The sequence below is a fragment of the Pecten maximus genome, chromosome 7, assembly GCF_902652985.1.
Source record: "Pecten maximus chromosome 7, xPecMax1.1, whole genome shotgun sequence".
NCBI classification, from domain to species: Eukaryota; Metazoa; Mollusca; class Bivalvia; order Pectinida; family Pectinidae; genus Pecten; species Pecten maximus.
The window spans coordinates 38,276,841-38,290,537 of NC_047021.1; positions in this window are offsets into that span (position 1 = coordinate 38,276,841).

Sequence of the window (13,697 nt, forward strand, 5' to 3'; positions counted from 1 at the left end):
GAGAGAGAGAGAGAGAGAGAGAGAGAGAGAGAGAGAGAGAGAGAGAGAGAGAGAGAGAGAGAGAGAGAGAGAGAGAGAGAGAGAGAGAGAGAAAATAGCAGCTCAAGGGCAATAGATAAGTGGATTTTTTTCTGGCAGAAAGTGTTCTAACTTAATTAAATTTATAATTCTGAACGGCAGATCTTTGCCGAGATAACTCATCGATAGCACTGTTTAATTTTTAATTGTTGTACTATCGTAAGGACACGAGGTTTGTGTGGTGAGGTTCACGACAACAGCACAGCCTAACGCAAAACACGTGATATTTCAAGGTGTATGTGTATTATCATTATGACGTATCAACCGATGTTTTAGTCGAACGCTTATAATCCATCAATCATTTATCTGGTTGTCCCTCTCTCCATCCATCAATTATCTGTTTGTCCCTCTCTCCATCCATAAGTTATCTGTTTGTCCTTCTATCCATCCATCGATCATTTATCTGGTTGTCCCTCTCTCCATCCATAATTTATCTGTTTGTCCTTCTACCCATCCATAATTTATCTGATTGTCCCTCTCTCCATCCATCATTTATCTGTTTGTCCCTCTACCCATCCATCATTCATCTGTTTGTCCCTCTCTCCATCCATCATTTATCTGTTTGTCCCTCTACCCATCCATCATTCATCTGGTTGTCCCTCTCTCCATCCATCATTTATCTGGTTGTCCCTCTGTCCATCAATCATTTATCTGGTTGTCCCTCTCTCCATCCATCATTCATCTGGTTGTCCCTCTCTCCATCCATCATTTATCTTGTTGTCCCTCTATCCATCCATCATTCATTTGGTTGTCCCTCTCTCCATCCATCATCAATCTGGTTGTCCCTCTATCCATCCATCATTTATCTGTTTGTCCCTCTATCCATTCATAATTTATCTGTTTGTCCCTCTCTCCATCCATCATTCATCTGGTTGTCCCTCTCTCCATCCATCATTTATCTTGTTGTCCCTCTCTCCATCCATCATTCATCTGGTTGTCCCTCTCTCCATCCATCATTTATCTTGTTGTCCCTCTATCCATCCATCATTCATTTGGTTGTCCCTCTCTCCATCCATCATCAATCTGTTTGTCCCTCTATCCATCCATCATTTATCTGTTTGTCCCTCTATCCATTCATAATTTATCTGTTTGTCCCTCTATCCATCCATCATTCATCTGGTTGTCCCTCTCTCCATCCATCATTTATCTTGTTGTCCCCCTATCCATCCATCATTCATCTGGTTGTCCCTCTCTCCATCCATCATCAATCTGTTTGTCCCTCTATCCATCCATCATTTATCTGTTTGTCCCTCTATCCATCCATCATTTATCTGTTTGTCCCTCTATCCATCCATCATTTATCTGTTTGTCCCTCTATCCATCCATAATTTATCTGGTTGTCCCTCTCTCCATCCATCATTTATCTTGTTGTCTCTCTCCATCAATCATTTATCTGGTTGTCCCTCTCTCCATCCATCATTATCTGTTTGTCCCTCTCTCCATCCATCATTTATCTTGTTGTCCCTCTCTCCATCCATCATTTATCTGTTTGTCCCTCTGTCCATCAATCATTTATCTGGTTGTCCCTCTCTCCATCCATCATTTATCTGTTTGTCCCTCTCTCCATCCATCATTTATCTTGTTGTCTCTCTCTCTCCATCAATCATTTATCTGGTTGTCCCTCTCTCCATCCATCATTTATCTGGTTGTCCCTCTCTCCATCCATCATTTATCTTGTTGTCCCCCTATCCATCCATCATTTATCTATTTGTCCCTCTATCCATCCATCATTGATCTGTTTGTCCCTCTATCCATCCATCATTTATCTGTTTGTCCCTCTATCCATCCATCATTTATCTGTTTGTCCCTCTATCCATCCATCATTTATCTTGTCGTCTCTCTCTCTCCATCCATCATTTATCTGTTTGTCCCTCTATCCATCATTTATCCTGGTTGTCCCATTCTCCATCCATCATTTATCTGTTTGTCCCTCTCTCCATCCATCATTTATATTGTCGTCTCTCTCTCTCCATCAATCATTTATCTGGTTGTCCCTCTCTCCATCCATCATTATCTGTTTGTCCCTCTCTCCATCCATCATTTATCTTGTTGTCCCTCTCTCCATCCATCATTTATCTGTTTGTCCCTCTGTCCATCAATCATTTATCTGGTTGTCCCTCTATCCATCCATCATTTATCTGTTTGTCCCTCTATCCATCCATAATTTATCTGGTTGTCCCTCTCTCCATCCATCATTTATCTGTTTGTCCCTCTCTCCATCCATCATTTATCTTGTTGTCTCTCTCTCTCCATCAATCATTTATCTGGTTGTCCCTCTCTCCATCCATCATTATCTGTTTGTCCCTCTCTCCATCCATCATTTATCTTGTTGTCCCTCTCTCCATCCATCATTTATCTGTTTGTCCCTCTGTCCATCAATCATTTATCTGGTTGTCCCTCTCTCCATCCATCATTTATCTGATTGTCCCTCTCTCCATCCATCATTTATCCTGGTTGTCCCATTCTCCATCCATCATTTATCTGTTTGTCCCTCTCTCCATCCATCATTTATATTGTCGTCTCTCTCTCTCCATCAATCATTTATCTGGTTGTCCCTCTCTCCATCCATCATTATCTGTTTGTCCCTCTCTCCATCAATCATTTATCTGGTTGTCCCTCTATCCATCCATCATTTATCTGTTTGTCCCTCTATCCATCCATAATTTATCTGGTTGTCCCTCTCTCCATCCATCATTTATCTGTTTGTCCCTCTCTCCATCCATCATTTATCTTGTTGTCTCTCTCTCTCCATCAATCATTTATCTGGTTGTCCCTCTCTCCATCCATCATTATCTGTTTGTCCCTCTCTCCATCCATCATTTATCTTGTTGTCCCTCTCTCCATCCATCATTTATCTGTTTGTCCCTCTGTCCATCAATCATTTATCTGGTTGTCCCTCTCTCCATCCATCATTCATCTGGTTGTCCCTCTCTCCATCTATCATTTATCTTGTTGTCCCTCTATCCATCCATCATTCATTTGGTTGTCCCTCTCTCCATCCATCATAAATCTGTTTGTCCCTCTATCCATCCATCATTTATCTGTTTGTCCCTCTATCCATTCATAATTGATCTGTTTGTCCCTCTCTCCATCCATCATTCATCTGGTTGTCCCTCTCTCAATCCATCATTTATCTTGTCCCTCTATCCATCCATCATTTATCTTGTTGTCTCTCTCTCCATCCATCATTCATCTTGTTGTCCCTCTCTCCATCCATCATTATCTGTTTGTCCCTCTCTCCATCCATCATTTAGCTGTTTGTCCCTCTCTCCATCCATCATTCATCTGGTTGTCCCTCTCTCCATCCATCATTTATCTGTTTGTCCCTCTATCCATCCATCATTTATCTGGTTGTCCCTCTATCCATCCATAATTTATCTGTTTGTCCCTCTCTCCATCCATCATTTATCTATTTGTCCCTCTATCCATCCATCATTTATCTGGTTGTCCCTCTATCCATCCATCATTTATCTTGTCCCTCTATCCATCAATCATTTATCTTGTTGTCTCTCTCTCCATCCATCATTTATCTTGTTGTCCCTCTATCCATTCATAATTGATCTGTTTGTCCCTCTCTCCATCCATCATTCATCTGGTTGTCCCTCTCTCCATCCATCATTTATCTTGTTGTCCCTCTATCCATCCATCATTCATTTGGTTGTCCCTCTCTCCATCCATCATAAATCTGTTTGTCCCTCTATCCATCCATCATTTATCTGTTTGTCCCTCTATCCATTCATAATTGATCTGTTTGTCCCTCTCTCCATCCATCATTCATCTGGTTGTCCCTCTCTCCATCCATCATTTATCTTGTTGTCCCTCTATCCATCCATCATTCATTTGGTTGTCCCTCTCTCCATCCATCATAAATCTGTTTGTCCCTCTATCCATCCATCATTTATCTGTTTGTCCCTCTATCCATTCATAATTTATCTGGTTGTCCCTCTCTCCATCCATCATTTATCTGTTTGTCCCTCTATCCATCCATCATTTATCTGTTTGTCCCTCTATCCATCCATAATTTATCTGTTTGTCCCTCTCTCCATCCATCATTTATCTGTTTGTCCCTCTGTCCATCAATCATTTATCTGGTTGTCCCTCTCTCCATCCATCATTTATCTTGTTGTCTCTCTCTCTCCATCCATCATTTATCTTGTTCTCTCTCTCTCTCTCTCTCTCTCTCTGTCTCTCTCTCTCTCTCTCTCTCTCTCCATCAATCATTTATCTGGTTGTCCCTCTCTCCATCCATCATTTATCTTGCTGTCCCCCTATCCATCCATCATTTATCTATTTGTCCCTCTATCCATCCATCATTTATCTGGTTGTCCCTCTATCCATCCATCATTTATCTGTTTGTCCCTCTATCCATCCATCATTTATCTGTTTGTCCCTCTATCCATCATTTATCTTGGTTGTCCCATTCTCCATCCATTAATAATCTTTTTGTCCAAATATTCGGTCAATTCCAATCTGGTTGTCCCTCTACAAAGCCAACACTAATCCGGTTGTCCCTGTACTCAGCTACCGCTAACCTGGTTGTCCCACTATCCAGTCACCCCTACCCTGGTTGTCCCACTATCCAGTCACTCCTACACTGGTTGTCCCACTATCCAGTCACCCTGGTTGTCCCACTATCCAGTCACCCCTACCCTGGTTGTCCCACTATCCAGTCACCCCTACCCTGGTTGTCCCACTATCCAGTCACTCCTACCCTGGTTGTCCCACTATCCAGTCATTCCTACCCTGGTTGTCCCACTCTCCAGTCACCCTCACCCTGGTTGTCCCACTATCTAGTCACCCCTACCCTGGTTGTCCACTATCCAGTCACCCCTATCCTGGTTGTCCTACTATCCAGTCACCCCTACCCTGGTTGTCCCACTATCCAGTCACCCCTACCCTGGTTGTCCCACTATCCAGTCACCCCTACCCTGGTTGTCCCACTATCCAGTCACCCCTACCCTGGTTGTCCCACTATCCAGTCACCCCTACCCTGGTTGTCCCACTATCCAGTCACCCCTACCCTGGTTGTCCCACTATCCAGTCACCCCTACCCTGGTTGTCCCACTATCCAGTCACCCCTACCCTGGTTGTCCCAGTATCCAGTCACCCTCACCCTGGTTGTCACACTATCCAGTCACCCCTACATTTTTTGTCCCACTATCCAGTCACCCCTATCCTGGTTGTCACACTATCCAGTCCCCCCTACCCTGGTTGTCACACTATCCAGTCACTCCTACCCTGGTTGTCCCACTATCCAGTCACCCCTACCCTGGTTGTCACACTATCCAGTCACCCCTACCCTGGTTGTCACACTATCCAGTCACCCCTACCTTTGTTGTCACACTATCCAGTCACCCCTACCCTGGTTGTCACACTATCCAGTCACCCCTACCCTGGTTGTCACACTATCCAGTCACCCCTACCCTGGTTGTCCCACTATCCAGTCACCCTCACCCTGGTTGTCCCACTATCCAGTCACCCCTACCCTGGTTGTCCCACTATCCAGTCACCCCTACCCTGGTTGTCACACTATCCAGTCACCCCTACCCTGGTTGTCCCACTATCCAGTCACCCCTACCCTGGTTGTCCCACTATCCAGTCACCCCTACCTTGGTTGTCCCACTATCCAGTCACCCTACCCTGGTTGTCACACTATCCAGTCACCCCTACCCTGGTTGTCCCACTATCCAGTCACCCTGGTTGTCCCACTATCCAGTCACCCTGGTTGTCCCACTATCCAGTCACCCCTACCCTGGTTGTCCCACTATCCAGTCACCCCTACCCTGGTTGTCCCACTATCCAGTCACCCTTACCCTGGGTGTCCACTATCCAGTCACCCCTACCCTGGTTGTCCCACTATCCAGTCACCCCTACCCTGGTTGTCACACTATCCAGTCACCCCTACCCTGGTTGTCCCACTATCCAGTCACCCTACCCTGGTTGTCCCACTATCCAGTCACCCCTACCCTGGTTGTCCCACTATCCAGTCACCCTACCCTGGTTGTCCCACTATCCAGTCACCCCTACCCTGGTTGTCCCACTATCCAGTCACCCCTACCCTGGTTGTCCCACTATCCAGTCACCCCTACCCTGGTTGTCCCACTACCCAGCCACCCCTACCCTGGTTGTCACACTATCCAGTCACCCCTACCCTGGTTGTCCCACTACCCAGTCACCCCCTACCCTGGTTGTCCCACTATCCAGTCACTCCTACCCTGGTTGTCTCACTATCCAGTCACTCCTACCCTGGTTGTCCCACTATCCAGTCACCCCTACACTGGTTGTCACACTATCCAGTCACCCCTACCCTGGTTGTCCCACTATCCAGTCACTCCTACACTGGTTGTCCCACTGTCCAGTCACCCCCTACCCTGGTTGTCCCACTATCCAGTCACCCCTACCCTGGTTGTCACACTATCCATTCACCCCTACCCTGGTTGTCCCACTATCCAGTCACCCCTACCCTTGTTGTCCCACTATCCAGTCACTCCTACCCTGGTTGTCCCACTATCCAGTCACCCCTACCCTGGTTGTCCCACTATCCAGTCACCCCTACCCTGGTTGTCCCACTATCCAGCCACCCCTACCCTGGTTGTCCCACTATCCAGTCACCCCCTACCCTTGTTGTCCCACTATCCAGTCACTCCTACCCTGGTTGTCCCACTATCGAGTCACTCCTACCCTGGTTGTCCCACTATCCAGTCACCCCTACACTGGTTGTCACACTATCCAGTCACCCCTACCCTGGTTGTCCCACTATCCAGTCACTCCTACACTGGTTGTCCCACTGTCCAGTCACCCCCTACCCTGGTTGTCCCACTATCCAGTCACCCCTACACTGGTTGTCACACTATCCAGTCACTCCTACCCTGGTTGTCACACTATCCAGTCACCCCTATCCTGGTTGTCCCACTATCCAGTCACTCCTACACTGGTTGTCACACTATCCAGTCACTCCTACACTGGTTGTCCCACTATCCAGTCACCCCTACGCTGGTTGTCCCACTATCCAGTCACCCTGGGTGTCCCACTATCCAGTCACCCCTACCCTGGTTGTCCCACTATCCAGTCACCCCTACCCTGGTTGTCCCACTATCCAGTCACCCCTACGCTGGTTGTCCCACTATCCAGTCACCCCTACCCTGGTTGTCCCACTATCCAGTCACCCCTACCCTGGTTGTCCCACTATCCAGTCACCCCTACCTTGTTGTCCCACTATCCAGTCACCCCTACCCTGGTTGTCCCACTGTCCAGTCACCCCTACCCTGGTTGTCCCACTATCAAGTCACCCCTATCCTTGTTGTCCCACTATCCAGTCACCCCTACCCTGGTTGTCCCACTATCCAGTCACCCCTACACTGGTTAATCCTTTTATCTAACTCCCTGTCATTACACACTATTTTAAAGCAATGCTTCAGTAGACAGATTTCTCCATTACTCTTTTTTTTTTAAATCCCCAGCAAGCTGATCAACTGGAAATCTATACAATTAATCGAAATCTAAAATTAAGAAAAGATACATATATATTAACTTAATCGAAAGCAACGGAATTCTATTTTTTATTTATTTATTTTTTAATTTTTACAAATACATATGTATATATCGTATGTTCAATATCATCATATACTAACAAATTCTAGAAAAAGAAATTATCACGATCCATCCCTCTATACGACTTATTAGTAGCCGTTTGCAGTCAAGTCAGACACTCTCTGTGGGGCCCAGTCCTCGTCCATACCTATAAGAAGGAACCGCAAATGTAAATGGCAATCGCGCCAACACGGTTTATAGATTTAAGACATTTGTTTCGCACCCAATCACTATCACATTGTCGGGGTACTTTAATCTCTTCAGAACGTAAATGTTGCCCTCCATTCTTCTGTTTGTACTTTATGAATTCGACGGAGGTGTACCGAGTGCATCGCAAGTCAGTTGATCAGAAATCAATACGCATTTGCATGATACCAAATGGATATTGACAGGAGAAATGTATTTGCTGTTAGAATATCACCTCGTGCTTTATCAAGGCACCTGTTAAACTCGGGAGATATTCCGATCAATGAAGGGATTTCTGGAGCTACTGGCGCTTTGACATGTAAATGAAAATGGGTACATGGAAAATTTATGCAATGAATGTGAACACAACGGTAGCAGATAAAAGGAGAAAAATATATTTGCTAGGTGTTCTAGTCATCGAAACATATAATATTAAATATTAATTGAAGTTTCCATTTCTAGATAATAGCATCCCTGCTTTCCCTTCTTACAGTGTCCGAGAAGACTCAATATTCAAGGACTTATTGTAATTATCATGATTTCCGTGATAAATGTCAGATTGATGAATGCCATTGGACAGTTTTAGTTTTCATCATGATCTCATTTGAAAAAAAACCCCATAAAAAGTGAGACGTATGCAAACTGCTTTTTGAAATGTCTGGTGGTTCCGTTGTCACCATCCCAACTCTCATTTTGAGAAAGTGAGTTAATATCCTGATTTGACCAAAGGCGTCTGCATCTGGTAAGTACAGAAAAATGTAAGCTCCTACTCTATTATATCAACATGGTGCAACATTTGAATAGTCGAAAGTGGGAGTGAGATTCCATTCACTTTGAATTCAGTTAAATTCGATTAAACTAGCAAATGCACATATACTCTAGTAATGTACCTTGGTTAAGAATTGCTATGAGAAACCTATATGGACCAAAAGAGGTCGAGCTTGTGGACGATGCATCAAATGTTTTTGTTTGTTTTTTGTAAATGTAATTTTTTTTTAATTTTTAAGGCATTTTTAATACATAAATACATAATAACCTCAAACACATACACACATCGATTCCAATAGGTATGTTTTTCATACTATCATCTTCACCATCATCATAGACTAGCCCTTTCGTCATCATCCTCAGCATCATCATCATAGTCTGATCATAATAATTATCATCATCATACTCATCATCATCATAATCTCACCATAATCTCAACATGAACGCTGCATCAAATGTTAATGGAAGATGACTATCTACCTTACAGTCGTTTTGCAACGAGCAATCTGATTGGTCGACAGCTATGTAAACTATTCTACCTATCTTTGTCGACCAATCAGTTTGTCCTTGATAAAAAAGCTCTAAGATAGATGGCCATAGCTGTTGACAGGACATTAAACAATGAAAACCAAACTAAACTAAACAAAGCAGACACGATCATCAATAACACTGAGCGAGGCAAACGCGATTCAAAACAAACGTTTATAGAAGAGATAGTGATATCACGATTCAACATTGCCTGATGCGTAAAAGATGACAGATTTTGATTAAAATCTCAAAAGAGCAAAGCCACTACAGAACTGTCGAATTTGTGTGCCTGCAACCAGGCGCGAGAAGACAATGAAGCCGCCAGAGCGCCAGCAAGGTTTCTAAAAATAGTAATTGTGACCTTGACCCTACAACACTGAAACCCGAGAACGTTAACTCCTACCGGAGATTGATTGTCCTCTATAAGTGTGCGAAGTTTAATCAAAGCCCATCAAGAAATGAAGCCGTTGGAACGCCGACTTTGGGTTTTACTTACATTTGATAAAAAAATTGATTACAATATATTCTTTGAAAAGATTGTTTTCATTTTTTTTCTGTTTGACATGATTGGAGAAGGAATTTTACAACGGTTTGTTTAAATGAAAAGTATTGGTTGTTTTGCAGACATTTTGGATGGATAGTAGTCCCGATCTGGGATCTATTCCTGGTCGTCCAGGTTTAGTTAGACAGAAGTAGACGAAGCCAGCCCAGAAACAGCTCAGACGGTATAATCAGAGAAAATAAATCGAATTTTCAAATCAATCTAAGATTTGAATTTAAATACTTTCCAAACGCAACAAAGTAAAACGCCGAATCTTCTTAATACAATCGCCTTAAAATGTATAAAATGTATTCAGAATACTGAAGACTACCTCAACAACGCAATGCTTTATATATATATATATATATGTAGATTGTTCTGGAGAAATTTCTTACTTTTTTATTTAATTTTCGTCCGGTATCTGCCAACGTTTTTTTGAAGCTCAATTAAGATTTATTCTGTCGGAATTTGACATATATAATGACTTGATATCGCACTTTTTTTTTTAAATTTGGTAGTCCTCGGTCTCTTCATCGTTCAAGCTTTTGAGTCACGCACTGAATTAGTTCTGTCGTAACTTGGGAGATACGGATATACACGTCCTGCTCGCCGCCATTGGTGATTTGACTTGGTACATATGTATCAATAGAAACTTGCAATAAAATATTTCTACCATTTCTCACAATACTCAAAGATTGAACATGGTTCAACGCAAATGAGCTGTTTGTTTACGGTTCTACGTCTTCGCAAAAGGATTATGCCACTGATAGGCGTTTTCATAGTGTTATCATACTGAAATGACATTTAGGACCCAAGTTCCGTTGACGTTCCTTAACTAATCGGACTCCTACCTCAATATTTTGCAGGAAAAAGCATTACCTTGTTGGATTTAAGGGCGGGGTTGGGGGTGGGGGTGGGGGTGGAGGAGGGGGGGGGGGGGGGGACTTAGTTTTCCATTGTGAGACATATGAACCTTTATTTGCGCTAGAAAAGACAACATCGCGCATAGTTCGTATATAACCATACTACATGTATGTCGAACCCTAACCTGATCTGATTTGAGCTCACTGTTCGTTGTCCTGGATCTAGAACACAATCGTGTTAGAACTACTGAAGTTAGCTGACTCTATTTTTACATTTATATTGACAAATAGGGGAAACTACTTTAAAACAGATTATATTATTAACACCATCTTTGTTAATTGGTTAATTATTAAATCACTATCGCGATATTCTGACACCCCTTTATAACACTTAAATATATCAGAAAATGGATGTAGCATACCGAAAGTATACTGTACGAAATACTACTATCGTCAAGAAACTTCCGGTTTCACTGTACGCATAACTACCATCGCTACCTACTTCCTGTTTCGTTTCCAATTGCATTGGTGTGGCCATTTCTGCGTTTCATGGACAACTTGGCGAATACTGTGGTGTAATTCGATACAGACCTTCCACATAAACTCCTTGATCAATCCAGAAATTAAATGATATCATTGGGATTGCTATATTGGCTAACTCGGTTATGTATTTGAGAGGTCCTTGCGCGCACTATGAGGATTCGTTAACGATTTTGAGGTCGAGAATACGTTCGTTTGACAAAACACACGTCAAAATGCGCGTCCATTGTATCGAACTCTCGCTGGATTTGAAGATTTGTAATCAAAACCTCGCGTCGACAATCCGTCCGAGATCGCTATGTACAGACTTGGCAATCATTGAATTGTATTTGATAAACACACGCCACGTCAGAATGATTCAATTATGTTCCTACCAAAATGAAATTATTGATATTGTATAGAGTGACAGATCGGACTAAGGTTATTGAGAAGTGGAGAGTTAGACGGAAGCATATGCTGCTTCAGTACTATAGCCATAGATTAGCTTCTGTATGCCTGTCCTGTCTTATTTTTATCGAGTGGTTCAGCCTTTGTGAAGAAGTTCATAAAAAAAGAATTACAGGCAAATTTTGAGTTTTATCTTATTTTCAGTAACAGCTAGTAACAAAAGACAAGCAAAACTTCAAATTATTCTTTAAATGGGTCACCAAAAAGTCCGTGTTAATCTTTTTCATTTATCTATCGATATGCTTATTTTACAAATATGAATGGAAACCTCAATGCCTGACCATATTTGAGAAATGTCGGCTTGAATCAACCTTCCCTCCAATTGCCCTCATCTGCCATTGCCACATCGGAATTGGTCGGCGATAAAGAACCTAGACAACTCGTCATTTTGATTTAAGTTGATACTAATACATCTAACACTGCCTATGGACTTTGATTCTATTACTATTTTCCATTCTCCGAAATTCTAGATTTCTTGCAAATGTCCTTGCTAATGACATCATGCTCGATATCGTAATTGAATTTTGGCAGGAAGTGGCCCTCGACTCCACGCATTATAGACAGGTCCCGGATGTAGAATGTCTGGTTACTATAGCAACGTATAATGGTGTTGATTTCTTTCCAAGTTAAAGTGTACTTCATAATAAAGAACGTTTTCCAATATTTTTTTCGACATTTTTTACTGGAAGGGAATGGAATATCTTATTTTTTGTATTTTTAAAAGAAGAAACAAGTATTTTGCTGATAATTCACAATATTAATTCACAATATAATGTGCAATACAAATAAACGGAGGACGAGATACTGCAGGAGAAAAAAACGTAAATAATTTCATCATGTAGCACAGTTAAATCCGGGGGATCTGTAAAGGTTAAAGGTCGGGAATGGTTGTCTAGATCGCGACACAGACGACGCTGTCGAAGATATTTATCATTTGAAAAGGTCGGCGTCTGTCTGTGTGAAACTTCCTAATTCTGAAAAGGTGACATGCTGATTTACAGATAAAGACATTGCAAAGCTAACGTCACGTGCGCTGTTGTTTGTCCGGATATATGACGCACGGCTTGAGTCACGTGTACTGTTGTGTGTACAGGTAAAGGCATCTCATGGCTAAAGTCACCGGCGTTGTTGTTTGTTCGGATAAAGGACGCTTATGGCTAACGTCACGTGCACTGTTGTTTTTCCGGATAAAGGACGCTCATGGCTAACGTCACGTGCACTGTTGTTTTTCCGGATAAAGGACGCTCATGGCTAACGTCACGTGCACTGTTGTTTGTCCGGATAAAGGACGCGCATGGCTAACGTCACGTGCACTGTTGTTTGTCCGGATAAAGGACGCGCATGGCTAACGTCACGTGCACTGTTATTTGTCCGGATAAAGGACGCTCATGGCTAACGCCACGTGCACTGTTATTTGTCCGGATAAAGGACGCTCATGGCTAACGTCACATGCACTGTTATTTGCCCGGAAAAAAGACGCTCATGGCTAACGTCACGTGCACTGTTGTTTGTTCGGGTAGGAACGCTCATGGCTCAAGTCATGTGCACTGTTGTTTTTCCGGATAAAAGACGCTCATGGCTAACGTCACTTGCACTGTTATTTGTCCGAATAAAGGACGCTCATGGCTAACATCACGTGCACTGTTATTTGTCCGAATAAAGGACGCTCATGGCTAACGTCACGTGCACTGTTACATTTTGTATTTGTCCGAATAAAGGACGCTCATGGCTAACGTCACGTGCACTGTTATTTCTCCAAATAAAGGACGCTCATGGTTAACGTCACGTGCACTGTTGTTTGTCCGGCTAAGGACGCTCATGCTCAAGTCACATGCACTGTTGTTTTTCCGGATAAAGGACGCTTGGCTTAAGTCACCGGCGTTGTTGTTTGTCCGGATAAAGGACGCTCATAGCTAACGTCACGTGCACTGTTGTTTGTACAGGTAAAGGACGCTCATGGTTAAAGTCACCGCCGTTGTTGTTTATCCGGATAAAGGACCCCCATGGCTAAAGTCACCGGCGTTGTTGTTTGTCCGGATAAAGGACACTCATGGCTAAGGTAACCGGCGTTGTTGTTTGTCCGAATAAATGACGCTCATGGCTAAGGTAACCGGCGTTGTCGTTTGTCCGGATAAAGGACGCTCATGGCTAACGTC